This window comes from Physeter macrocephalus, chromosome 15 (assembly GCF_002837175.3).
Source record: "Physeter macrocephalus isolate SW-GA chromosome 15, ASM283717v5, whole genome shotgun sequence".
Lineage (NCBI taxonomy): Eukaryota > Metazoa > Chordata > Mammalia > Artiodactyla > Physeteridae > Physeter > Physeter macrocephalus.
Window position 1 is genome coordinate 61,129,301 of NC_041228.1, and position 13,229 is coordinate 61,142,529.

General features: G+C 36.6%; 1 non-coding gene across 1 annotated transcript; it reads right to left on the minus strand.

Moving 5' to 3' along the window:
* Positions 1 to 12,126: 12,126 nt before the first annotated feature.
* TRNAR-CCU (transfer RNA arginine (anticodon CCU)) lies at positions 12,127 to 12,199 on the minus strand. The gene has a single exon. It is a non-coding gene; the product is annotated as a tRNA-Arg (tRNA).
* Positions 12,200 to 13,229: the final 1,030 nt, after the last annotated feature.

A 13,229-nucleotide genomic window follows, 5' to 3' on the forward strand; every position in this document is an offset into this window, starting at 1 on the left:
AGATGTCAAACATATATTGAATGTCTAAATTTTATTTCTATGTTGAAATGCTTTATATTGCCTCCACATGCATATTTAATATTTTCTCCAGTTTTTCATTAATTGTTGTTTATTTAGCTCAACAACTGGCTATTTATAGATAGTCCTTTGAAGCTCAACAATTTGTTTGCCCCTAAGTGAATACATCTATCAAGGTGAGATATCTGTTCAACATTTGTACTGAAGTGTGTCACTAATTTCAAATCATTTTTATAACACTGCTGAAATTCTTAATAACTTGTGAAGTGATGATAGCTTAAAAAAAAACCTACAGCGTTTAAATTAATCTAAGTAAGTAAGGTGAATAATATGATGCTAATTTTGATATTTTTGTTGAAAGCAATGGTCATTATTATTTGGTCTAGTTTTAATTGTTTTGTTGTTATTATTTTTGTCAATGGATCAGTAACCTTAAAGAATCACCAAAGACAGACTAAATCTCCCTAAAATTGCAACTAATATATAGAGATCTGAACTTGGAAGCTGTTTCATCCATAAAAATAATTAGATGCTATTGAGATTTAATCTGCTGCTCCTGAGGCTGCTGGGAGAAATTTCTCTTTCTCTTCTTTGTTCACACAGCTCCCAGGGTTCAGCTTTGGATTTGGCCCTGCCTCTGTGTCTAGGTCGCCTGAGGGGGTCTGTTCTTCACTCAGACAGGATGGGGTTAAAGGGGCGACTGATTAGGGGGCTCTGGCTCACTCAGGCTGGGGGAAGGGAGGGGTACGGAATGCGGGTGAGCCTGTGGCGACAGAGGCCATTGTGACATTGCAACAGCCTGAGGCGCGCCGTGTGTTCTCCTGGGAAGTTGTCCCTGGATCACGGGGTCCTGGCAGTGGCAGGCTACACAGGCTGCCGGGAGGGGAGCTGTGGATGGTGACCTGTGCTCGCACACAGGCTTCTTGGTCGCTGTAGCAACACCCTTAGTGTTTCATGCCCGTCTCTGGAGCACGTTTAGGCGGTGCTTTGAATCTCCTCTCCTCGCGCACCACGAAACAATGGTCTCTTGCCTCTGAGGCAGGTCCAGACTTTTTCCGGACCCCCTCCCAGTTAGCTGTGGTGCACTAGCCCCCTTCAGGCTGTGTTCACGCAGCCAACCCCAGTCCTCTCCCTGGGATCCAACCTCCGAAGCCCGAGCCTCAGCTCCCAGCCCCCGCCCGCCCCGGCGGGTGAGCAGACAAGCCTCTCGGGCTTGTGAGTGCCGGTCGGCACCGATCCTCTGTGCAGGAATCTCTCCGCTTTGCCCTCCACACCCCTGTGGCTGCACTCTCTTCCATGGCTCTGAATCATCCCCCCCTGCCCACCTCCCATCTCCACCAGTGAAGGGGCTTCATAGTGTGTGGAAACTTTTCCTCCTTCACAGCTCCCTTCCCGAGATGCCGGACCCATCCCTATTCTTTTGTCTCTGTTTTTTCTTTTTTCTTTTGCCCTACCCAGGTACATGGGAAGTTTCTTGCCTTTGGGGAAGTCTGAGGTCTTCAGCCAGCTTTCAGTAGGTGTTCTGTAGAAGTTGTTCCACATGTAGATGTATTTCTGATGTATTTGTGGGGAGGAAGGTGATCGCCACATCTTACTCCTCTGCCATCTTGAAGGTGTCACCCAGTAATTTAATTTAATAAGAAGACAATTTGGACCAGGGACATGATGCAATTGACATGTTGTTTGGAGAATATTAATTTGAAAATTGCATGTATAATACTCTTGAGAATACTGGAGAACTTTGCCTGACAAGGAAGTAATTACAGTTGTTTAGGCATAAATGATAATAACAGTGTGATGAAGAGCTCTAATTTATTGTTCATCTGCTATGTACCAGCTGCTGTTGTACATAATTTATACATAAGCATTATTCCAGGTGATTCTCTTAACAATTTCTTCGAGGTAAATATCCTTATCTGACCATAAAGACAAAGAGCGAATCAGAGCACTTGAAGTGAGAGTCCCACAGTTAATCCTGCAGTTATTCTCAGAATCAAAGAACTTAAGTGAAATTCCTCTGATCTAAACTACTTATAATGAAATAAAATTATTTTAGATGATGTTGAATCAATGTGGTTATGAACTCAAAGCTTGATACCAAAGTTGGTATATGTTAGTTACCATACCAGATGTCAATTATCTGTGTTATTAACCTTAATTTCTCTAAATGTTAATACTGGAAAACATTTATCTTGTCTGTTGAAGGTTTTTTTTGTTTGTTTGTTTTTTAAAATTTAGTATAACAAGGATACTATTCCAAATTGCCATAGACTTTGAACTTGTTTGCTTTGTAGGTTGGATTATTCTTTAATTCAAAACTCTTCTGTCATAAATAAAATATTTTATTAGAAATATGTTCATGTTAAAGTAATGTCTTCAAGGCCTATATTAGAAGCTTTCATAAAGCCAGAAGAATGTTAGCACAGATGTCAAACATATATTGAATGTCTAAATTTTATTTCTATGTTGAAATGCTTTATATTGCCTCCACATGCATATTTAATATTTTCTCCAGTTTTTCATTAATTGTTGTTTATTTAGCTCAACAACTGGCTATTTATAGATAGTCCTTTGAAGCTCAACAATTTGTTTGCCCCTAAGTGAATACATCTATCAAGGTGAGATATCTGTTCAACATTTGTACTGAAGTGTGTCACTAATTTCAAATCATTTTTATAACACTGCTGAAATTCTTAATAACTTGTGAAGTGATGATAGCTTAAAAAAAAACCTACAGCGTTTAAATTAATCTAAGTAAGTAAGGTGAATAATATGATGCTAATTTTGATATTTTTGTTGAAAGCAATGGTCATTATTATTTGGTCTAGTTTTAATTGTTTTGTTGTTATTATTTTTGTCAATGGATCAGTAACCTTAAAGAATCACCAAAGACAGACTAAATCTCCCTAAAATTGCAACTAATATATAGAGATCTGAACTTGGAAGCTGTTTCATCCATAAAAATAATTAGATGCTATTCAATCTGCCCCCACCCTACCTCTCTAAATATCAATTGAAAGTTGGTCTTGAAAACTCATGGCATTTTAATAATACAAGCCCGAGACTGAGTCAGAAGTATTGTTAGAATCAAAATGACTCATTTTTAAATTATCATTGCTTGGTTCAATCTATAATGACCCAGTATTTACATTCTTGTAAGAATTTCCAATATTATACCCGTTTCTTCTCAGAATGTTAATCCAATGGAAAGAATGTCATCCCTTCTAAAAGGGTTGGCAGTGCTGTATAGAAAGTAGATAGACATATTATTCTCAATACATTTGACTCATTGTTTCCCACATGACATAAAAGCACACATTGTCACCAGTTTGATGATATTCATCCTTATGAAACATAGGCCAAACCACTAAAATCTATTATTATCTTGGTTTGTACCAAAAGTCCTGCACTCAGACAGAGACCTATACTTTTCAATTGCTAAATGCTTTGTTCTAACAACCTCTTGTTCAAAATTTTCAGTAGATGACATTTCTATAATTTCTGTCTATACAAGTTCTTTCCTCCCTATGACATTTGTGACCTTCCCAAATATTTACCAAGAATTCCAACTACCATTTAAACTGGTAAGAACTAAAGTGAAACGGTATCTTATAGGGCATATGAGGTCTTAGAACCTTCAGGCCATAGAGCAATAGATTAAATGACCTCTCAAGACCTCCTCCAGTTCTATATTCTATGGGGACTGATAAACCACAGAGAGAGCCAAACAAAGAGGATACAATGAAACTAGTTCTATTATTGCAGCATTTAATGGTTGTCTGTGTAGGAAGTTCAAAGCTGAAAGTTTCAACAAAGATTCCACCAACACAGTGCTTCCTGCACTTACCACTTTTCTGCTTACAATACTTTCTTACATTTTTCAAAGGACAAGAAAATGTGCTTTCTTTGTAATTCCAAAAGTAGTTTAAGTTACAGGAGATATTATTACAGATAAAAAAATACGACAGTGAAATCAGAGTAATAAAGTTGGATTTTTGGTTAGGCCATCAGAGCAACCAAAGGAATATAAAAAAGGCAAAAGTATGATTTTTAATTGAAAGAAAGGTAAATTTTGAGTAGAGACATTACATGCAAACCAAATGAAAAAGAAAAGGGGGAAAGTTAAGGTACTTTGAGAAAGAGTAAATGAAATATACTGAAAGATGAATTAAAGTGTGTTCAAGGCTATGCGTATCATCTAGAAATAAATATGGCTTTTGTTAGAATAAAAAGTCAGTGCAGAGAAGGAGAGTCTACAACCAATCAAAGCCAAGAAAGAAGAAAATGTACAGGATAAAATATGAAGTATAGAGAAGCACTGAGATGATGGAATGAAGTTAAAAGTGTAAAAAATATGATAAGAAAATTAAGGGTAGAAAATGAAGGGAAGATTGCACAAGAGTTTGAGATAAATCAGGATCCTTTCAAGTAGAGAAGTAAGAAGGGGTCAGGGCTGGAGATAATGGGACCTCCATGAAATGGAAAGTGTAATTTATTCACTGAAGTGGTAGATATTGCTATCAATTTTAATGACTTCTTTGCATCAGCTTTCAGACTAGAGAATTGAGAAAAGATATTAGCAAAGAGACATATATTTGCATATCTCAGGGAAGGAGGATGAAATATCAAGCTAGGGCAATGATTAAGTTATTAAACTATTTAATTTCTGGCAAACTACAGAAAAAATGGAAAATCAACTGGATTTCAGAAAGCAGTATTAATAAATAAGAAGACCTTTATCAGGTACCCTTTAAAACTTTATAGCATTTAAGGAGCTGAAAAAAATAGGCAAGATTTCTAGTCTCACTTATTTTTATACACACAGTCTGAAATAATTTTTAAAAACATAATACTCTGGCAGCTATGTATATACATTTAGACAATCACAGAAAGCTTCATTAGCTTTCTCTGAGAGAATTTTAGTGCAATACACACACAACACACACATACACACACACACACACACACACATATACATTAATTTTAACTCCATTTTACTCTGCCATGGGAAGGTAGAATTTTTCTCCTCCAGGAAGTCTTTTCACCTCAACAGAGCATAAGCACTCATGGAAGTGCTTGGAGGTAGTCATTCATACACCCACCGCTGTGTGAATGATGAAAACACACACAGAGACAAGCGATGGAGTACAGAGCATGCTGTAGCCATCACTGCCCCATGCTGCCTAGCAGCTTGAAGAAACCAAAAGCCTCACATCAAATTATCCCAGCCAGAGTTTCATACTTACCATCTCCTGATAGGGAATACAGATAAAAATCATCCTTTCCCCATCCTAAGCAGGGTACAGCCAAGTGATTCATTAATGGGCATGAAATCAAAACAGCATCTGTGTCAACTAATAGAACTTCTAGTAAGATTTTTGTTAAAATTTTGTACGATTTGATCTCAGAAAATCATCTGTGAAAGATCTCCACCTCTGAAGATCTCATCAAATGCTGAAGTTGGAACTGATTTCAGCACTGATGAGCTTGGACTTCACAGGAGAACACAAGATTGCCGGGGAATTACTGCATTGAATGCTTGCTTCAGTCGTTTCTGACCGTCATCCCAGCTGGAGCCCCACTGCTATGAAGGTCTTTTTTCTCATACAATGTGAATTTCACTTCTTTCAAAGGCACAAGGCCACCAGGCCTGTGTTTATCTAGATAGTAAAGGTTCAAATAATTGAAAGAGTAAATCAGTGTGACTCAGTGTAATTGATATGCACAGACTCAGGAGAATACAGAATTCTGTCACTAAGTCGACAAACTTAGAAAAATCTCTTGAATATTTCTAATGTCGTGTGTCCCTACCAAAGGGGAATAGAGAATAAATGTTTTAGAATTTGTGAAATAAAACAGAGTTCACATTTGGCTGGGACAATCAGGAAATTATTGAGAGTGTAGGTGAGATTTAAGGATAGACCAAGTTTAGATATGGAGGTGGAAAGCTAGACAAAATGCCAGGTAGATCAAAGAGCATGAATTAAATCACAGAAATTGGGAAAGCTCTAGATGTTCAGGACAAAGTACTGAACTTAAAGGAGAACTAAAGGAAAGAGGTGATGAGCCTGAAATTTTTGGAGAATAATTTATAGTAGGAATTGTATATTAGGTTATATTCTCTAGAATGTATTCAGTAGAAAATTATTGGACATTTCATTTTAAGCAAATAGGTATGATGTTCTAACAAAATTAACTTTGGTTGATGTGCAGGATTGGTGAAGCTATTCTAGGGGCTAAATTTGGGTAGTATAAACAGGAATTTAGAGAGTTTGGCTGGGGAATCGTTGTGAAGGAAGAAGCCACAGGGCATGGGAAGTGATTAAAAAGACAAAGGAGATACTGGATAAAGGAGTTGAAGATTACCTGGAAGTAGGGTGATGTCATTCATACAAATAAGTCTACTATGAAGAGGAACAGGAGAATAAATAATAGGTCCGATTTTAAAATGCTGAATTGGTGGTGATGACCAAATACAATAAGGAGAAAGGTAGATTGTTATGCTGTTACATTATTGACCAAAATTGTCTAACAGCTATTTCTACTCAATGCCAACCAAGCTAATGATGATTCTCTAAATTATAAAAATAAACAAACTTTAAAATGTTATTAAATAACATTCTGTCTATTTGAGCTGTCTATTTGAGTTCTTTGAGGAGAAAAACACAAAGTTCAAAAACATTCACAAGAAATACTCTAAAGCTGAAATGAAAAGAATGTGATATAGTCAGTCATTAGACTAAATCTGATATTCACAAAAATAACATAAACTCAGGACTATTAGGAAGTAATCTAAAAACCCACTACTCCTGACACATACACTCAAGTTCAAATGTAATTGCTTTGGAACAAGATTCTGGAAAAAAATTACTTCCTTCTAAACTCTGACCCAACCTCTCACATGTCTAATGTGTTTTCTGAGTCAAACATCCAAAAATCTTTGAAAGACTCCAGCACTAAGTAGGAAGGTTTCCTATGCATGATTCTGGCTGTAGAAGTGCCTCTATTTGTCAATTTAGGAAGCTGAGAGGATGAAAAATTGTATCAACAGTTTTCTACAGAAATAAAGTCTAAAAAATTACTTTAGCAGAATTCAACATTCAGTGTGTCTGTAAACTAAACCTGGCTACCTCTCCTTATTTTACTTTCATGCTAACTCAACTGTTGTCATTTTACAGAAATGATCATCCTCTTCAAAAATGACCATTCACTGATATAGAATTCTTCATTTATTTGGTTTGTGATGGCTTAATTGATACCAACTCTGATTGATACCAACTTTGTTGTATTTTTCTTATTATTTACTCTTACCTCTTGTTACACAGCCTAGTTTTAAAATTATCTCTAAAAATGTCTATTATGAAATATGCATGTGGTTCATCTCTTACGCATTCTGTCTTCTCTTTTGGGGGGTACCTGAAGAGTAGAAGAAAGAAACAGGAGAACCTTAAAACAAAAGCCTTAGCAATTGAATTACTCACAAATTTGATCAGTGTGTAATACAGGCTTCAATTAGTATTTCTCTTTAGTAGATGAGACACCTCAGAACCTCCCATTCACTGTCTGAGGCTGCCTCCAAATCAAGCCACTCTGATCTAGTGTTGTGATCAATATAATTCTTGACACACTTAAATGTGGCCTCCAATAAGACAAAAGATCTTTGTGTCTCTGGTTTTCTTATTTGTAAATAAGCCTGATAATACTTCTGCAACAGAATAATCTGAAGCTAAAATAAACTAAAGAAATACAGACCATACCTGCTACAAAGTAAGTGCTTCATAGTAAGTAAAACCAGTTAATAAGTAAAGCTTCTGTTAATCAACTTGTCACTTTTTTGATGCAATGCCAAATAAACAGCTTCATATATTTGGTAGCAAATGTACTGATTTTACTAGAACTGATGAGTTGTTTAAAGTAGTTTATAAAGGGCTTAAGTATATCCATAGGTTGTGAGGGCAATGAGACATTAAAAAAGAGACAGAAGAAGGTAATTTGCCCTCTCCACCCTACTAATATTGATAAAATTGATCATTGACTAATCAATAGCATTTCTGACTGCCTTTAGGGCACTTCAGCTACTGATCTACCTCCTAATTTGCCAGCTGCTACTGCGTGACCTCCATTTATCTGCTATAAACTGTGGCCTTTATAGCATGCTTCCTTACCTTCTATACTGGCCTTCACCTTGATATTATTACATTTATTATACTGTTGGCAATAAATCAAATTTTCCTTCATAATTATTACTTGTACTTCGAAACTACATTTTTTCTTTTGAGGACCCTTTTCACCTCAAGAAATATTCATGACCTTCCACATGATAATAGATAGTTGTGATTATTTCGGAGCTAACCAAATATATAATCAAAAAATTTGCCACCTATCTTAAATGATTTTAAATTTAGTGTTATTTTATAAATTATAATAGTTTCTACTATATACATTTGAAAATATCCAAAATTTTCATATTATACCACACGCACTAATAGCACACACATTTGTATATATAAAGGCTATTTGTTGAAACTATGGGTTCAAGGATCTTTTTCAACAAATAAAGCTTTTCCCCTCTGGCCCTCAGTAGACAATTTGGGTGCATGCATTAAACCAACAAGGATCTCAGAGGACCTAACAAAGTGGATCTCAACCACTATTCTCAGGAAGTAGTTTGGAAATCTATGGAGATACTGAATTGGAACAATGATGAGGGATGCTCTGCCACTTAGGTGAGGGGGGTCTGAGATGTTGGATGCCCTGCAATGTAACAGATAGTCCCACACAATTTTTAAATGTTCTACCAGACATCTATATATTTGAAGAATCTGTTTTAATGTACCTTATCTTAGAAACCAGGTCCATTTTACGTATAAATTCAAAGCTTTGGGGACAGGTTTTTAATATATATTGAAACTTCCAGGAATACATCTACTGTGTAAACCAAAGGAAGGTCGTGTGTACTTTGCCTTACTTGAAATTTTGCTGAGAGTTAATTACCAGTTTGAATAACAGGTGAATATAGACAAGGTTGCACATGGTACTTGAGTTGTCAGTAAACATGCCTGTATCAATCTTGGTCTGTAATTGTCATATTCATAGTATTTCTACATATAAGTGCTAGCCTCTGTCTTTCATTATAGTCATGACCAAGCTTTTGCAAACTAAAAATATATTACTTTGTTAAAGATTATTTTCTTTTATATTTATCTTTTAGAGTTAAGATATTATACAGATTCTTTTTTGCTTAATCATGCATATTGGTAAGTGAAGATATGAATGAATTGTATTTCAGAATAGTAAGGGTTATTACAAAATATTTATTAAAAAGGAAGTGTTAGGTCTGATCTACACCAAATGACACTGTATTGGATTATATTAAATAATTTTTGTAACTGAAGAAGTTTCTCAGGGTTCTCTGATCCAGATAATTTAGATTTGCTCCATCAAAATATAGATGTTCAGAGTCCATCCCATGCCCGACATTCATTTCTCCTTTACCAAATGGAGGTGAGTTGATGTCTGGAGAGGTTAGGATAAGGGATTCTTTTGTCATGTAAACTCTTGCAATAGCACCCTCAGCTAATAGGGTAACTCATTCTTAACTAGTGGAATATGAAGAGACTGGTGCTCTGCTTGAAGACAAAAGAAAATGAATCAAATGAGTAACTCATCATGGGACACTGCATTTTCACACAAATGTAATTGTACAACTACTACATGGTAATACAACTCTATAGAGCCTCAAATATGTTCTCAAAAAAAATAGCACAGCCTGGAGTTGCCACTAGAATGATGGTCCTCCAGTTTTGCTGTAGACATAAACCTGAGTTGCAGACTCCAGAAATGCATAGGAAATCTGGGTCAAAGTCACAGTTTACTTATTGAGAGCCCTAAAAAAATGAGAGCAAGAAGAAGCCACTGTGAGGTTTTCCCGTGATTGGGATTCACGTGTACAGGTAAGTAACCTGAGCCACTGCTAAGAGCTAATGGCTACCCCCATGTGCAGCATTTGTCAACCTGAATTTCCATATGCTGGACTATGACAAGGGAGCATACTCATGGACAGAACCACCTCAAATAGCAGGCCCTACCTCTTTCCTCCTGCCTAGGTGGGTCATTCACTAGAACCCAGTATCAAAGAAGTAAAAAATAAGACTCTGGCTACCTCACTCCTATGCTTCTTATTGCAAATGTCTTCATTCTGGCCTCTTCCACCTTGGTCAAGTTAGAAAAGTAAGAACAATTTTCCCACTTTTTTATCACCGGTAGTCCTGTGTAAAAGAGACCTTGATTCATTTAGCTTGTGCCCTGTCGAGCTCTTATAAGTTCCTTTCTATTTATACTGCCTTTACCATGTACGTAATATTTTACTTGTTTCTGGGATGTAATGTTGGGCAAAACTCAGACACTGTCCATCATGTTATGGAGTGTTAGAGCTAGCCTAGAAGACAATTAAATTAACTCACAAATAAACTGAACTGAAAGTCTGATAAATGCTACAAAGGGAAGGTACATGGTGCCCTGAGAGCACATAAAGAGGATTTGACTTAATTATAAGGACCAGGGAAGAATTCCATATGAAAATGACAGTTGAACTGAACTTGGAGGATGTACTGGAACTAAACAATGCAGTGGATGCTCTAGAACCTTGTCCAGACCACCTCTTCAGGACTAAGGCACTGATTCCCACCAGTGCTGGGAAAGTCAGTGGCTGACAGCTTGCAGCTAAGTTGTTCTCCAACTGGAAACGGTTTGGACTGGGAAGGGGCAGGTTAAAGACCTGACTGGTATCTTTAGCCATTTCTCATCCATAAAATAGAGTTAATAATACTACTCCAAGTACCTCAAAAAGGTTGGGGGAGAATTAAATTAAATCACATATATGAAGTACCGAGTACAGGACCATCTACGTAAGAGATAGTTTAGAATAATTGTGAAGAACACGGACTTGATGACAGACCATTCTGGCTTCAGATTATAACAATGCTATTTATTCAATGCGTGAGCTCAGGCAAAGTGATAAATGGTTACAAAATTTTCAACCACATAAATTTGCTGAAGTACTATAACCCAGCACAAAGTAAAAAAGTAAGCCCTTAATTTTCTTATTAATACTAATTACTACCAAATATCTTAAATTGTCAAGGATAATTGTTAGTTATTATTAATCTTTATATTTTAGTGCCTAGAATAGCATTAGAATTTCATAAATATTTTAAATGAATAAATGATCATTTCCCACTAGTAATTTATTCAACAATACTTATATTCATTAACCATATTTATGAATTGCTTTCTATGTATGGAGCCTGTTGCAGGTAAAGTTTCCCTGGTATGCCTGGAGAACTGGTGGATATTTACGATTGTCAAAGAAGATTTAAATAATAATGTAAAATTCCAGTTTCTTTTGAAGGATATAGGCTTCTAAAAGTGGTTCAACTCCAAGATTTGAACAACAAGAATATGCTTACCCATCCATATCCTATACAACTCTGTAGGCTTTTTTCATATCCCTGTCTGTCTTTATTTCCTTCTCTTGTTTGTATAGTAGTTGTAAAAACTTCTGTGAATTATTAGTTATTAACTTCTCACAAGTTGCTAGGTGGTGATATATATCTGATACAGGCTGCAGAAGATATGTTCAAAGCCATATGTATTAAAAAGTTTTGTGTCATAAATTTGGTGTAAAATATAGCAGTATCAAATCAGAGAGACTCTCTATAGCTTATCTCCCAAATCTACCATCATTCCTTTATGAAGTTGTCAGCCTGAAGGAAATTGTCAAAAGAATACAGGTAAGAATCGGCCCTCACTCTCTCCTATAGAGACCCATTTAAAGCAAAGTTCGAATCGCTATTTTTCTTTCAGAAAAAGCAAATAGAGTATTTGAGTAAAAAGACCTTTGAGATCTTTTTTTTTTTTTTTTGTCATTGTTCATTCTGCACCTGACCTTGATTTTTGTTTTTCTTAATATCTTATTTATTTATTTATTTATTTGTTCATTTATTTGTCTGCGGCGAGTCTTAGTTACGGCACACGGGATCTTCGTTGTGGCGGGTGGGCTCTGTAGTTGCAGCATGTGAACTCTTAGTTGCAGCATGTGGGATCTAGTTCCCTGACCAGGGATTGAACCTGGGCCACCTGCACTAGGAGTGCAGAGCCTTAGCCACTAGACCACCAGGGAAGTCCCAGGCCTTTGAGGTCTTAATAATCAAGATGAAGAGGGTACATTGGAAGACAATATGATATAAATGTAAAAATATCAAAAAGAAACACCATATCAAGATTAATCTGCAATTCATTTTGCCCAACACAGCTACAGAGCTCCGAGTCAGCCACTCTTATTTTGAGTGAGTTTATTTTCATTTAATTTCACAGATTCAACATTGAGAACAGTAATAGCTCCCCGTCATTATTCAGTCCCTACTACAGTTTGTGACATTAATGTTTTAATGCTGGGAATGGCTGCCCCATCCCGGAGAACTAGATTTTATACTTGGTATACTAGTAATATTTATTTTATAGTAGCAGGTTATGGCTAGAGCAATATTAAAGTTATCACATAAGTAAAATTCAAGCCATAATAAGTCTTTGAAAGGGAAGGATGACTGACAATATGTCACTTATTTCAAAGTCTAGACTTCAGAGAAAATGATTTCTTATTTTTTTTTAATAACCATGGAAATCTCAATAATATTTCATAGCATTGTATAGCATAATGAACAACCAGAAAAACTTATTCTCAGGCACTATTCTAAATGTTTTACATCCCTACCTTCATTGCCACCATAGTAGCAGTAATAAGGTAGGCATTGCTATTACCATCAGTTTACAGATAAAAAGACCGTGCCTTGGAAAACTTAATACTCTGTCCAATATCATTATTTAAGCGATAAACTAGGATTTCAGCCCAGGTTGTTCAACTTCAGAGTTCTTACTCTTAACCTTTAAAAATTAATAAGGATTTAGCATATAAAATATGGTATAATTGTAGGATATTAAGTTCAAAAGCCCACATGCGGGCTTCCCTGGTGGCGCAGTGGTTGAGAGTCCGCCTGCCGATGCAGGGGACACGGGTTCGTGCCCCGGTCCGGGAAGATCCCACGTGCCGCGGAGCGGCTGGGCCCGTGAGCCATGGCCGCTGAGCCTGCGCGTCCGGAGCCTGTGCTCCGCAAAGGGAGAGGCCACAGTAGTGACAGGCCCGCTTACCGCAA